This window comes from Micropterus salmoides, unplaced genomic scaffold (genome assembly GCF_014851395.1).
Source record: "Micropterus salmoides isolate LMB-PRFRI ecotype aquatic unplaced genomic scaffold, ASM1485139v1 Ms_hic_scaffold_7, whole genome shotgun sequence".
In the NCBI taxonomy this organism is placed as follows: domain Eukaryota; kingdom Metazoa; phylum Chordata; class Actinopteri; order Centrarchiformes; family Centrarchidae; genus Micropterus; species Micropterus salmoides.
In genome coordinates, this window is record NW_024044459.1 from 1403768 (window position 1) to 1416832 (window position 13065).

Consider the following 13065-nt stretch of genomic DNA (forward strand, 5'->3'; position numbering starts at 1 on the left):
GCAACTGGGGCTGCCTAAATCCACAGAAGGGGGAGTCTCAAGATGTTTGGGCCAACCTGCCTGCTGAGTTCCTTCAAAAACTATGTGCAAGTGTACCTAGATGAACTGATACTGTTTTGAATGGTAATCCTAAAACTTTTGTACAGAACTTGACATTTCCTCCTGATACCAAGTAGTAATGTAATAAAAGTAACAGGCTAATTTAATGAATTGAATCACTCACACATTCATATGAAATGTCACGTCAACCATGAAATCTAAAAACATGAGCCCACAGTGGCACTCAGTCTGAACTTTCCACACCTGCACAGTACATGTACATCACCATATTTCTATAACTGTCAAACTGATAAACGCTTTTCAAAGCACCAGTGGCATTGGATGCTTGGAATGTCATGTGATGTGGTATTCTTCTTTTGACACAATGTACTGAAACCGCGCGATCCACAGGAGTGAAACACGCTTTGGATGTTTGGTAGCATCTGCTTATCTCTACTAGTTTGCAGCTTTAATTTGCGTTTCCTGTTTTTATTCATTTTTAGATGAATTGCTTTAGCAAGCAAGGAAATAAGCCAAATCCATGCTTGACAAACATGTGTTTTTCCTTCTATAATGCAGCATCTAGCCTTCCTCTCATGTTTATGTGGCTTACAGCAGCTTTAATGACATGACAAGTACACACATTGCACATGTTGGGGCTTGAGGGCTGATTCTAGCATGTTTCAGACTAAATATCTTGAAATGTTAAGGTTTTTAAAGCAAAACAGACAATGAATTGAAAATGAAAATAAGTGGTTTAGCGTTTCATGAACTAAAAAAAAAAACAGCCCTAGAATAGTGAAGCCTTACGTTTTGGGGAATATAAACATTTATGAAATATAACGCCTATATCCCTTATTTCATTTTTATACAGATTAAGAAACAGTTATTTCATACTTTTCTCTGGTTTAAATGATTATTTCATAAGGTCTGATTTTGAATGAATATGGATTTCCATTAACCCTGACACGGATGAGAAATACTCCAAACTGCTCCAGCAGCCTACTACCCGTCTGGACAGGCCCACAGAGGACAGGCTTGTTGTGTCCTATAATGATGTGGCGGTGGCGGTGGCGGTGGCGGGGTGGGAAGGAGGGGCCTGGAGGCTGGCGCGCGCACGCACGCACGCACACACACACACACACACACACACACACACACTTCCAGACGGCAGCCGCTACAGGGAAGATGGAGGACGGTGTGGCAGCGGCGGAGCGGACCTCCAGTCTGCAGCACCATCACCGCTGAAAACAGGTTAGTGGTCCGGTCGTCGGGCTCAGATAGAGGTACCGCTCGTTGGTTGATGCAGCAACACGCAGATCAGCGCCGGGGCTGGTGCTGGGCTGTGGGGACGGTGAACTGTCGCCGCTCGGTTTGTTGACTGTCTGAGGAATGGTTACAGGAAAAGATAACGCCGCGTTTCAGAGGAAATAACCGGGATTTGGATGGAAAGAAACGCACCGGCTGCACGAGACTTTGTGCCGGGCTGAAGCGCGACCGCCCTCTGGGTTTACATGAATGAAACGGCCCATGGAGGCCCTGTTATTGGCAGGTGCAGAGTCCAAGCAGGGCTAACCACAATGCAGTCAACACTCTGAGCCGGTTGAATCTGTTCTTGATGCTTCCCGGGTTGTTTCTGCCAAACCAGGACTCTGGTCCGGCTTCCCTCGCCTCATGTGATGCAGAAACTGGGACTCTGCAGATGCGGGCTGCGTGGCCTGCTGCTGTTTAGAAAGATGCTGCAGGTTGGTTACTGGTTGTGCAGACCATCCATAAACTTGGTAAACCAGGTTCATCATGTCCTGATAGAAACCATAGGCTATAGACTGGTAAACAATGAGGGTGGGGGCAAGTCCACATATGTTTTCTATATGGACTGTTAAAAGATTTTTGTTCATTAAATATTAAAAAATAAGGTATGGTAAATAAGGTGAAACATCAGAAATGCTCTGTGTGTGATTGAGAGCAGCTGGCAGGCTGAGCCCCAGCAGTGACCTGGACCCAGTGAACTGGGCTCCGAGCTTAACGTCACAATTCACATTGCGTTTTAAGTTGGCCTTTATTGATCCCTGTTGTTAGTAGTGCTGTTGGAGAGTAAGCATTTGTACGGCAGTGATATTTGCAGGTATGCCACGATCACTGGTCGCTGCCACACAGACCACTGCAGTGGCGGCTCCTGCCAAATCTGTCAGGGGGGGGAATTTTTGCGATGATTGCTAGGGTGACCAGTTCCATGGTCTAAGCCAGCTACACAAGGATTATTCGTTAGGCTACATACTGTACAGTATTTGTGAACAGCTACATCCTGAAGTTCATTGTCAGTGTCTACAATGAATGAACTTTCAGTAGTGATCAACTATTCTGCTCCTCTTCTGACAAAGATGCAAGTGATGGCCATCATGCTACCTCCTCTTTCTTCTGCGGTTTATGGCAATAAAAGACAGAAACATAAAATAATTGTTACTGGTTAAGTGCTGTAAAGGTAATTTTAAATTGACCACTTCCACACATGAAGCACATTTAACATAAGGTTAAAAGTCGGCTTAATAATAACTATCAATATTTTTTTTTTTGTTTTTTTATATATTTATTGGCTTCTATGGCATTTTACACTGCATAAATTAGCCTAGAGGCTGGCAGACTTTTCCTCTCCTCATAGCTTAACAAGATTAAATTTCATGTCTTATTTATACTACTGTATGTCTTACTCACCGCTGGTTCAGTCACTGCATCTCTCAAAAAAGCACCACGGTTGAATTTTCAACCTGAATGTTTTGTTGAAACAGCAGCTGCTTTTAGCAGCTGGAGGACTGCCAAGTCGTTTTCAGGTGGCAGAAGCGTAGCTCTGCTGCTGGGCGCATGACGTAAACACATAAGTGCAAACCCTCCCGGAACCCATAGAGATTGCATTGTAGCGGCCGCAGCTCGAAAAAAACTGCCTTAACATGAAAGTCTATGAGAGAGATCTGGGCGATTTTCAACCAGACTGAAATCGCCCGAAATGGGCTCCACGGAACGCGACTTGACGCTGATTGGATAACGATATTCAGAGGCAAACTGTGTCAAAAACACAAAAACTAGTCACAACCAATCAAACAGTGTGGTAGAAAGTGTTAGAAAAATCCCCTACCTTTCCCGGTTTGGTGGTTCGTTGCCCGATTGCCCTAATGAACAAAACCGCCCTGGACCACTGGTCGCTACCACAGTCTCTGGGGAAGGCCCCATTCTGGCCCCATTCTGGCCCCATTCTGTTCACACAAATTGTGACTGTATACATTAAAAAGGTCAGTTTCAAATTTTTATACAGTCTATGGTTCCAAAGAATAGTGACCTTAGATAATTTAAATTATCTCAACTGGCAGATTATACAACATTTTTTTTGTCTAATAGAGGGGAATGGATCAAAGCAATTCGATGTGTTGAGTATTTCTACTGTCTCAGGCTTAAGAATGAACTTGAACAAATCAGTTTTTAAGGGTACCACTTAAGGAATGTGAACTATCAGAGATTAATGGTATCCCTGAGAAGAACCCAGTTATATACCTGGGTGTGATAAGAATGAAAAACTCTGCAATGATCTAAACTTCAGCCCTGTGATTGAACAAATAATGAAAAGGTTCAACATGTGGTGGATGAGGGATCTTTCACTGAATGGTAGTGTTCTACTATCTAATAGGGTTGGGCGATGTCTACAAAATTTCCATCGGACGATGTCTGAAATGAAACACAGACAACATGGACGATGTCATCGGGTTCGCGGGAGGCAGCAGTCGTCTTATGTGCATGTGTTCTCGCACAAACTTCACACAGTAAAACAAATTGTGACAATATTGAAATGGGATTTTTATTGTGGTGGATTGTATTATTCTTTTGTAGTACCTTTTTGATATCTGTATTGTATTGACCTGCCAGGGACTACAGATGAAAACTAGCTTTCTGGCTACAGCTGACATTTTCACTACAAAGTTCACTAATATGCTCTGTCCCTTTTAAATAAATAAATAACATTGATGTCCAGGGACTGTCCTGTAGGACATTTATGTCTGTGATGTATCTCTGAATAACTACTTGTACTGTATAACTGCAAAAAACAAGTTCAAAAAAATCTGCACATGTAACACAAACTTCAGAATACTGTACAGCAAAAACATTATAACTGTAGATATAACCACACAAAACTGCAATATACTGTGCAAAAATAAGAATATAGGTATAATCAATAAAATAGTATATTTAACAAAGAACAACGATAAAGATGTATTACTGTATAGGATATAACCATATGTGGCAGCAACCCCAGACTGTATGGCTGCAGCCTGGAGCCTCCCGTCTCATGCCCTCCCGCCTGGTTCCAAATTAAAAGATTAAGTCTGGTTCGCTATGTCTTCTTCATACTTTGGTGTTTTTAAACTGAACAGTAACGGCAATCATGCGCTTGAATAAAATACTTTCAAAAATATCTTTCTATAAGATAAATGCAGACTACCATGCTAATGAATAAAAATACTAACAATATTCTTGTTGTTCCAAATGCTGTAATTTGTATGTTAAACTTATGTTTGTAAATTAATTTCCAGGCCAGTAGAGCTATGATAACTTAACAGGTAATTTATCGATTTTATAGTTGACATTTTAGTAGAAATTTACTTCCTCCTATTAAATTAAATACTCTACTTAATTATGGAAGGTTATCAACCTAGTTAACCATTTAACTTGTGTGTTATTTAAGGTTTCAAAACTTAAAATGACCAGACCTTCATTTTTTATGTTGCATAGGTTTAGGGTTAGTCCTTAAATAATGACATTTGTTTGTGCAAATGAAATTAAATAAGATCTTATCCAATTCTTTGTATATTTCAGTAGGCAGTTCCAGTGATAAGTATACATAGATCTGGATATTCCCTCAGCTTTAGATAGTATAACTCTACCATTCAGTGAAAGATCCCTCATCCACCACATGGTGAACTTGTTCATTATTTGTTCAATCACAGGGCTGAAGTTTAGATCATTGCAGAGTTTTTCATTCTTATCACACCCAGGTATATAACTGGGTTCTTCTCAGGGATACCATTAATCTCTGATAGTTCACATTCCTTAAGTGGTAGCCTAATAAACAGATTTGTTCAAGTTCATTCTTAAGCCTGAGGCAGTAGAAAATTCCTCAACACATCCATTCCCCTCTATCAGACAAAAGGAGTTCTATTATCTGCCAGTTGAGATAATTTAAATTATCTAAGGTCACTATACTATGGAAACATAGACTGTATAAAAACTTGAAACTGACCCTTTTTTAATGTGTACAGTCACAATTTGTGTGACAAGGACAAGAAAGGGGCCTTCTCCAGAAACTGTGGTCCGTGTGGCAGCTACCACAATCTGTAGCTCCCCTAGTGTTAGCGACCAGTAGTCTGCACGCCATTGACTAGTGGTCGGTGTGGCAGCGACCAGACCACAGAATTGGTTACAACCAAGCGGGAAGCTTCGGGTCTGAGAACTGAAGCGAATGCGGAAGTCCCTTAAACCTGCAATCTATTGAACGGCCAGCAGGGGATGACTCCTCTGGTTGCAAAAATAAGTCTGGCTCTATTAGAAATAATGGAAAATTAACCCTACTTCTCACCTGATTTATTACCTCAGTAAACACTTTCATAATGAGTTTATGGTCTCAATCGCTAGTTTCAAGTCTTCTTCAAAACAACATGATGTTCATTAAGTAAATTATGGCCCCATTATAGGAAAATAGACCATAAAGTGCTTCAGGGCGGGAATGATCTGTGATTGACAAGTCGTTATCATGGCAACCTGTCAATCAGGCTAGAGTGACTCGTACCCACGGCACTGTGTAAATTTAACCAGCGCTGATGAAAAAGCTTATTAGGAGTTCACTGTTAATTTTCTCTGGTGAGTACATTTAGTTTTAAACCTGTTAAAATTATCATCCCGGGAAAATGAGTTAACCTGATTTACAGATGCACCTAGCTTAGCAAGCTAGCTGGCTCCACAGTCTCTTTCAAATGTGGTCACGTCCGGTGCCGCTGGTTGCAAAAAATCAACATGGCGGCACCAGTCAAACTCGAGGCTTCAAAACGGCAGTCCACAAACCAACGGGTGATGTCACGATGACTACGTCCACTTTTTTTCCCCACTTTTACTGTCTATGGCTACAACCCCTGCTGTCCAGACTCCTCTTAACTCAGAAATTTCCAAGTTGAATATCCGACTTCCGACCTCAAAGCGTTTCAGGTGCATGGTGGTGCATGACCCCAAATGTAAACAATAAACATGGCTGACCGTGACAAACTCGTTTCTTTGGCAAGTTTATAACGGTTAAACCCTCAGCAGTACACTTGGTGTTAATTAAAAGGATGGCCATTTTATAAAAAACAACTGATAAATATACGTTACTCGTTAACTGTGTATCCTTCTAGCTACATCAGTTGGTAATCCTCAAAAGTCAGCAAAAGTTGTAGGCTATATTTCCAAATGTTTTCACATTTTTCCTGAATAACTTTTGAGTAGAGAAGATGACTTTCACACATTGTTTACTGTAACCAGCTATCTAATAATTTCGACAAAATATTTCTAAATCACTTTACATGCAGAACGAATTTTACTATTTGATACTAGTATGTATTATTTTATACTATACTAATACTTTGCCTTTTAGTTTATGATTTACCATTTACAATGTGTGCTTCCATGGGCGCTGCCATTGTTGTGTGACGTCATTCAGCTGCTAATCGTGAAGTCGGAGTTCAATAGTGTTAATGTGATCTTTAGTCAGTGTGTGTCTGCCAGGGATAGAATGCTGGCGATAGGTTGCGCTGAAAACGCTCCAATGACTGTGGATCAGGCAACAAACGTGATAACAATACATTAAACACTGAACTCAAATTTGCTCGACTGAGGCATCTAAAACGACATCAATTCATCCTACTGTTCACCTTATTTATGAGCATAAAATCCATACAAACCACATGTAAAGGTTTGTGCAGGATTATCCAATGGGTATTAGCTAAAATGGAGAAATTGTACACTAAAAACAAATAAGCAAAATGTAAACAAACAGTTAACATTTCTTTGCACCAATTTCATATATTTTGCTTCCTAGTGGCACCTACTATTACTGGTACATATATATTAACAATTTACTGTACCATCTATGAGAAATTATGATCTTAAAAAAAACAACACAGTGAAAAGTAAACAGACAGTTAACATTTATGTGAACTTTGACCTTTGACTAAAACAATTCCTTAATAGGTGACATCACTGTTGTCATATCATCTCCTTCCTAGTGTCCTCCACTATCACTGGTACAAATATCATAATGTTTTACTGTATAAACTTGGAGAAATTATACTTGAAAAACAGCTCCAACAGCGAAAATTAAACAGAACATTTCTGTGAAAGAGGGTTGCCTTTACGTGGCGACAGTGACGTAGCACATGTACTGTATCTGTGTTTGTGTTTGAATTATGGAAGAATCTGATTCATAGAAGTAGAGTGGTAGAGGTGAGGCAGTATGTGCTTGCATATGACAGTGATTTACAGTAAGCAGGGGAATGGAATAATGTTGTTGCAGCTGTTCCAGGAAAGCATTGTTGCAATCATTCGGTGTAACTTAAGTCCTGTATGATGGAGGACGTGTACGGGTGTTGATCCAACGCGTTCTCATCTCAGTGTGTCATTACCGACACTTTCAGACAGCATGACAAAGAGTAATTATTTGACGCTAAAGGTACCCTTCAGCGTCTGTATGAAACGCTACGTCACCGCAACGCAAAGGAGGCTAACCTTACCTGCTAGCGGGCCGAAGTGCACAGCTGTGGGGTTAGCATGCATAAAGTCATTGACTTAGGTTTAGGCACTAACATTTCTGATGGTTAAGGTAAGGGGGCTTTGGGGGCCTGTCAACACCTTTAACACAAATGTAGCTAGCTAGCTAGCACTTCCGGGCTGTCTCATACAGGGTGCTTCTCAAGTCTCTTAATTCCATCCACATTTCCCTCACTTGCGTCTTTTTCCTGCCCACTGGGGATTCATGGAGAGACGCAAGGAAACCAAGCCAGGAGAGAGTGAACAATTTTTTTTAGAGACATGAGACGTCCTTTCCTCTGAAGCGTCACGTGAAGCGACATCCGTTTCTGATGACGGTGGCAGCTGATCTCAGCTGGATCAGCTGTCATTCGGCTCCAACAGCTGTAGAGACTTTTGATGGCGTGTACTGTGTTGGAATTACTAAAGTCTCACGGTTAACAAGCAGAGCAGCATGATTCTCTCTGCAGCTGTTACCTGTTTAACAAACACCTGCACATGAATAATTATAGGTTGCTGTAAGTCCTTCTCAGAGGCACAGGATCATTTCTACTGGTACAATGCTTATATTATATGCATTTAGATTTATTGATTCTGATTGTGAATTTGTTATTGAATAACCCAGAACATGATCATGGTGTCTTGAAATGATGCAACTCATATCAAAGTCGACACTCAGTTTTTGGTTTTATGCATATTTCCTCTTCTGATATCCTTTAACAAGTGCAAGTCACATCACTTGTTACTGATCACTGCGTTCAATCATATTAATCCAACAATGTTTTCAGGCTTTCATTCACACTTTGATCAGCTGATCGAGCCACGTGCCTACTCATCTTAGCTATGATGCCTGACAGGAGCTTCCATGTTGTGCAGAGGCAGGTTATTGGTCGGCATCTATTAGCAGATTTCAGTTTCTGCCTTTATGTCAGGATAAGATGAACCAGGCAGTGATCAGAGAGTCCCAAGGCTGCACGGGGAACACAGTGATAGGTGTCCTAATGTAGTGTAGCAGTGGTCCAGAGTGTTAGTCCTCCCTGCTCATCGTTCTCTGGCCACCCTCTGTTTTACCGAATACTGTAACGGTAACGCCACATAATGGCCCACCGACTTCAAGACTCCCGTCAGAAGATGGCAAGTTGTGTAGAGTGAACGGCATGGCCATCAGCTGACACTGAAAATTGTGTGGTCTGCACGAGGCATTAGTGAGGCATTACTACACCTGGCCGACCAGATAACTAACGTGGAGATAAAACATCCAGACTCCCTGCTCATCGTTCTCTGAGACTTCAACAGAGCAAACCTCAGTCATGAACTTCCAAAGCACAGACAGCATAATAAGTGTCCCACCAGGGACACTAACACACTGGACCACTGCTACACTACATTAGGACACCTATCACGGTGTTCCCCGTGCAGCCTTGGGACTCTCTGATCACTGCCTGGTTCATCTTATCCTGACATAAAGGCAGAAACTGAAATCTGCTAAACCTGTTGTAATGACTGTGAAAACATGGACCAACCAGTCAAAGCTGGATTTACAGGCCTGCTTTGATTGTACTGGCCACTGACCTGGATGAACTAACAGACACTGTGACATCTTACATCAGTTTTTGTGAGGATGTGTGCAAACTAAAACCTTCCGCACAAACAACCAAAAACTCTGGTTCACAGCGAAACTCAGGCAGCTTCATCAGACCAAAGAGGAGGCCTTCAGAAGTGGGAACAGAGTCCTGTATAACCAGTCCAAGAACACATTGACTAAAGAGATCAATAGGGCTGTCTAGGGCTGTCGCGGTGAAGTAATTTCTACCGCGGCAATATGTTGGGGGTCAACAACGCGGTATGCGGTATTATCGCATTTTTCATCAATAAGTAGTAATTTGTATTTGAAGTAATTTGGTGCCATATAGCAGAGTAAGAGTGTCTGTGTCTGTCACGTCACTGCACAGCAAGCCGCTAACAGCAGCTTTATGGTCTGAGCAAGCTAGCTGATGCGTGCTAGTCAACAACATTGCCAAGAAAACTCCTTTTTGTAGTTTGACCGTGTCTTTTTCACATGTAGCTATATCATTACCTTCAGGGCATGTCTATCAAATCAGTTTACATACCGCCAGCAATGCATGTGTGTGTGCACGCGAATGCATTGCTGGTGGGAACAGAATGGCTGTCACAACTAACCACTGCATTGTAACATTATAACTAAATTTCCACAGAAAGCAACATGAAAAACAGCTGCAGGCATCTGACACTCTTCGCTCCTTAGTTAGTGAGCTTCAAATGACACAAATCACAAAGAGCATTACCCCCCATGGAGGAGAATGCTAGAGGCCAAGATCAAGGCAACCCGAAGAGAGGTTAGTCAGCTCTCAGAGCTACAGAAAGGTGCAAGGAAGGGGTTACCTAAGAAATACAACAAGCTGTCGATACCTGAGGCTCTGGAAACTGCCAAACAAAGAACCAACTGCTGATGGATGGGACGCATCCAGAATGGTTAACCCAAGGACGGACAGTCCTGATCATGAAGGATCCCCAGAAGGGAACAATCCCATCCAACTACCGACCAATAACCTGCCTCTGCACAACATGGAAGCTCCTGTCAGGCATCATAGCTAAGATGAGTAGGCACGTGGCTCAATACATGGATAGGGCCCAGAAGGGAATGGGTAGTAATACCAGGGGAGCCAAGCACCAGCTACTGGTTGATAGAGCAGTCACTCGAGACTGTAAGACCAGGCAGACCAATCCGTGCACCGCCTGGGCTGACTACAAGAAAGCCTACGACTCAGTGCCACATACATGGATAATGGAATCAGAATCTGAAGGAGCTTAATTGCCAAGTAGTGTTTTACACATACAAGGAATTTGCCTTGGTGATAAGGTGCTACACGTAGACAAACATACAGTCAACATAAATAAATGTAGAAATATATAAATATGGAATAGAAGAACAACTTTGCAGATATATACATGGGCATTATTTTGGGTCTGTCCCGTGCAGAAGTAACGCAACGGAAGAGAATATTGTGTACATAATAAATATATAAACTGACAACATAAAAATATACAACAACAAAGATCAACAATCAACAACAAATATGTGCAACATGCCAGGTGTGAGCCTGACACGAGATGAAACAGTATTTACATGTGCAGAGACGTGTATCGTTTGCAAGGGGTGAGTGTCAGTGGGGGACCCGGGCTTTGTTAATGAGGCTGGCTGCAGATGGGAAGAAGCTGTTTTTGTGGCAAGAGGTTTTGGTCCTGATGGAGCGCAGCCTCCTGCCAGAGGGGATAGTCTGAAACAGTTTGTGACGGGTCAGCTGCAATCTTTCCTGCTGCCTCAGAGTCCTCGAGGAGTACAGGTCCAGAAGAGAAGGAAGATAGTTTGTCAAGCTGTATGCCTGTACAGGAGCATCTGCCATGTTTATGGGCTAAAAGTCCCAAGGTCAAAATGGAAGACACCTCCTAAGGTAGTTGAGAATGACGAGAATGAAGATCCTGTGGGACTTCAAGATCCAAAATGACAAACAGGTGATGGCTAACCAACCAGACATCGTGTTGATCGACAAATAGCAGAAGAACGCTGTAGTGAACACCAATGACTGCTCCTCAGGAGACACATCTGTGAAACTCCTGAAGTTTGCTGACGACGGTCGTCGGCCTACAGACGGGAGGTTGATCAGCTGGCTCTCTGGTGCAGTCAGAACAACCTGGAGCTTAACACACTCAAAACTGTGGAGATGAATGTAGACTTCAGGAGGAGCCCCCCACTTACCCTTCCATCACCATACTCTATAGCCCTGTGTCTGCTGTGGAATCCTTCAGGTTTCTGTGATCCACTATATCCCAGGACCTGAAGTGGGAGCCCAACACGGACACCATCATCAAAAGGCCCAGCAGAGGATGTACTTCCTGCGTCAGCTCGGGAAGCTCAACCTGCCTAAGGAGCTGCTGATCCACTTTTACACAGCCATTATCCAGTCTGTCCTCTGCACATCCATCACTGTCTGGTTTGGATCTGCCAGCAAAAAGGACAAGGACAGACTACAACGGACAGTCAGGACAGGACAGGAGCAGACGTACAGTCCTTCAGAATGGTGCCCTCTATTCAGGACTTAAACATACATATATATACACACACACATTTCCAGAGTAAGGAAACGGGCAGGAAACATCACTGCGGATCCATCTCACCCCGGGCACAACCTGTTCCAGCTTCTTCCCTCTGGTAGGCGCTAGGCCCAAACTAACAGACTTAGGAACAGTTTCTTCCCGCAAGCCATCACTCTAATCACCGCTGATTTCTGACTTCTGACTCCTGTGCAATAACCCAGTAACTCTGTCTCTAATCAGCCACCTGTTTACTGGTTACCACTTATTATTTATTCATCATTCTCTATTTCAGAGCTGTTAATACTGTTCATATTGTCATTTTGTATATACACAGGTGCTGGTCATATAATTAGAATAGCATCAAAAAGTTGATTTATTTCAGTAATTCCATTCAAAAAGTGAAGCTTGGATATTATATTCATTCATTACACACAGACTGATATATTTCAAATGTTTATTTCATTTAATTGTGATGATTAAAACTGACAACTAATGAAAATCCCAAATTCAGTATCTCCAAAAATTTGAATATTACTGAAGACCAATACAAAAAAAGGATTTTTAGAAGTGTTGGCCAACTGAAAATTATGAACATGAAAAGTATGAGCATGTACAGCACTCAGTACTTAGTTGGGGCTCCTTTTGTCTGAATTACTGCAGCAATGCGGCGTGGCATGGAGTCGATCAGTCTGTGGCACTGCTCAGGTGGTATGAGAGCCCAGGTTGCTCTGATAGTGGCCTTCAGCTCTTCTGCATTGTTGGGTCTGGCGTATCGCATCTTCCTCTTCACAATAGCCCATAGATTTTCTATAGGGTTAAGGTCAGGCCAGTTTGCTGGCCAATTAAGAACAGGGATACCATGGTCCTTAAACCAGGTACTGGTAGCTTTGGCACTGTGTGCAGGTGCCAAGTCCTGTTGGAAAATGAAATCTGCATCTCTATAAAGTTGGTCAGCAGCAGGAAGCATGAAATGCTCTAAAACTTCCTGGTAGACGGCTGTGTTGACCTTGGACCTCAGAAAATACAGTGGACCAACACCAGCAGATGACATGGCACCCCAAACCATCACTGACTGTGGAAACTTTACACTGG

General features: G+C 42.4%; 1 protein-coding gene across 3 annotated transcripts in view; it reads left to right on the forward strand.

Moving 5' to 3' along the window:
* Window positions 1–1183: 1183 nt before the first annotated feature.
* Window positions 1184–13065, forward strand: part of apba1a (amyloid beta (A4) precursor protein-binding, family A, member 1a) — an 87957-nt gene continuing 76075 nt past the window's right edge. For all 3 annotated transcript variants that reach the window (XM_038704768.1, XM_038704770.1, XM_038704769.1), the window contains exon 1: window positions 1184–1293. The gene's annotated coding sequence lies outside the window, so the exon portion shown is untranslated. The remainder of the gene's footprint in view (window positions 1294–13065) is intronic.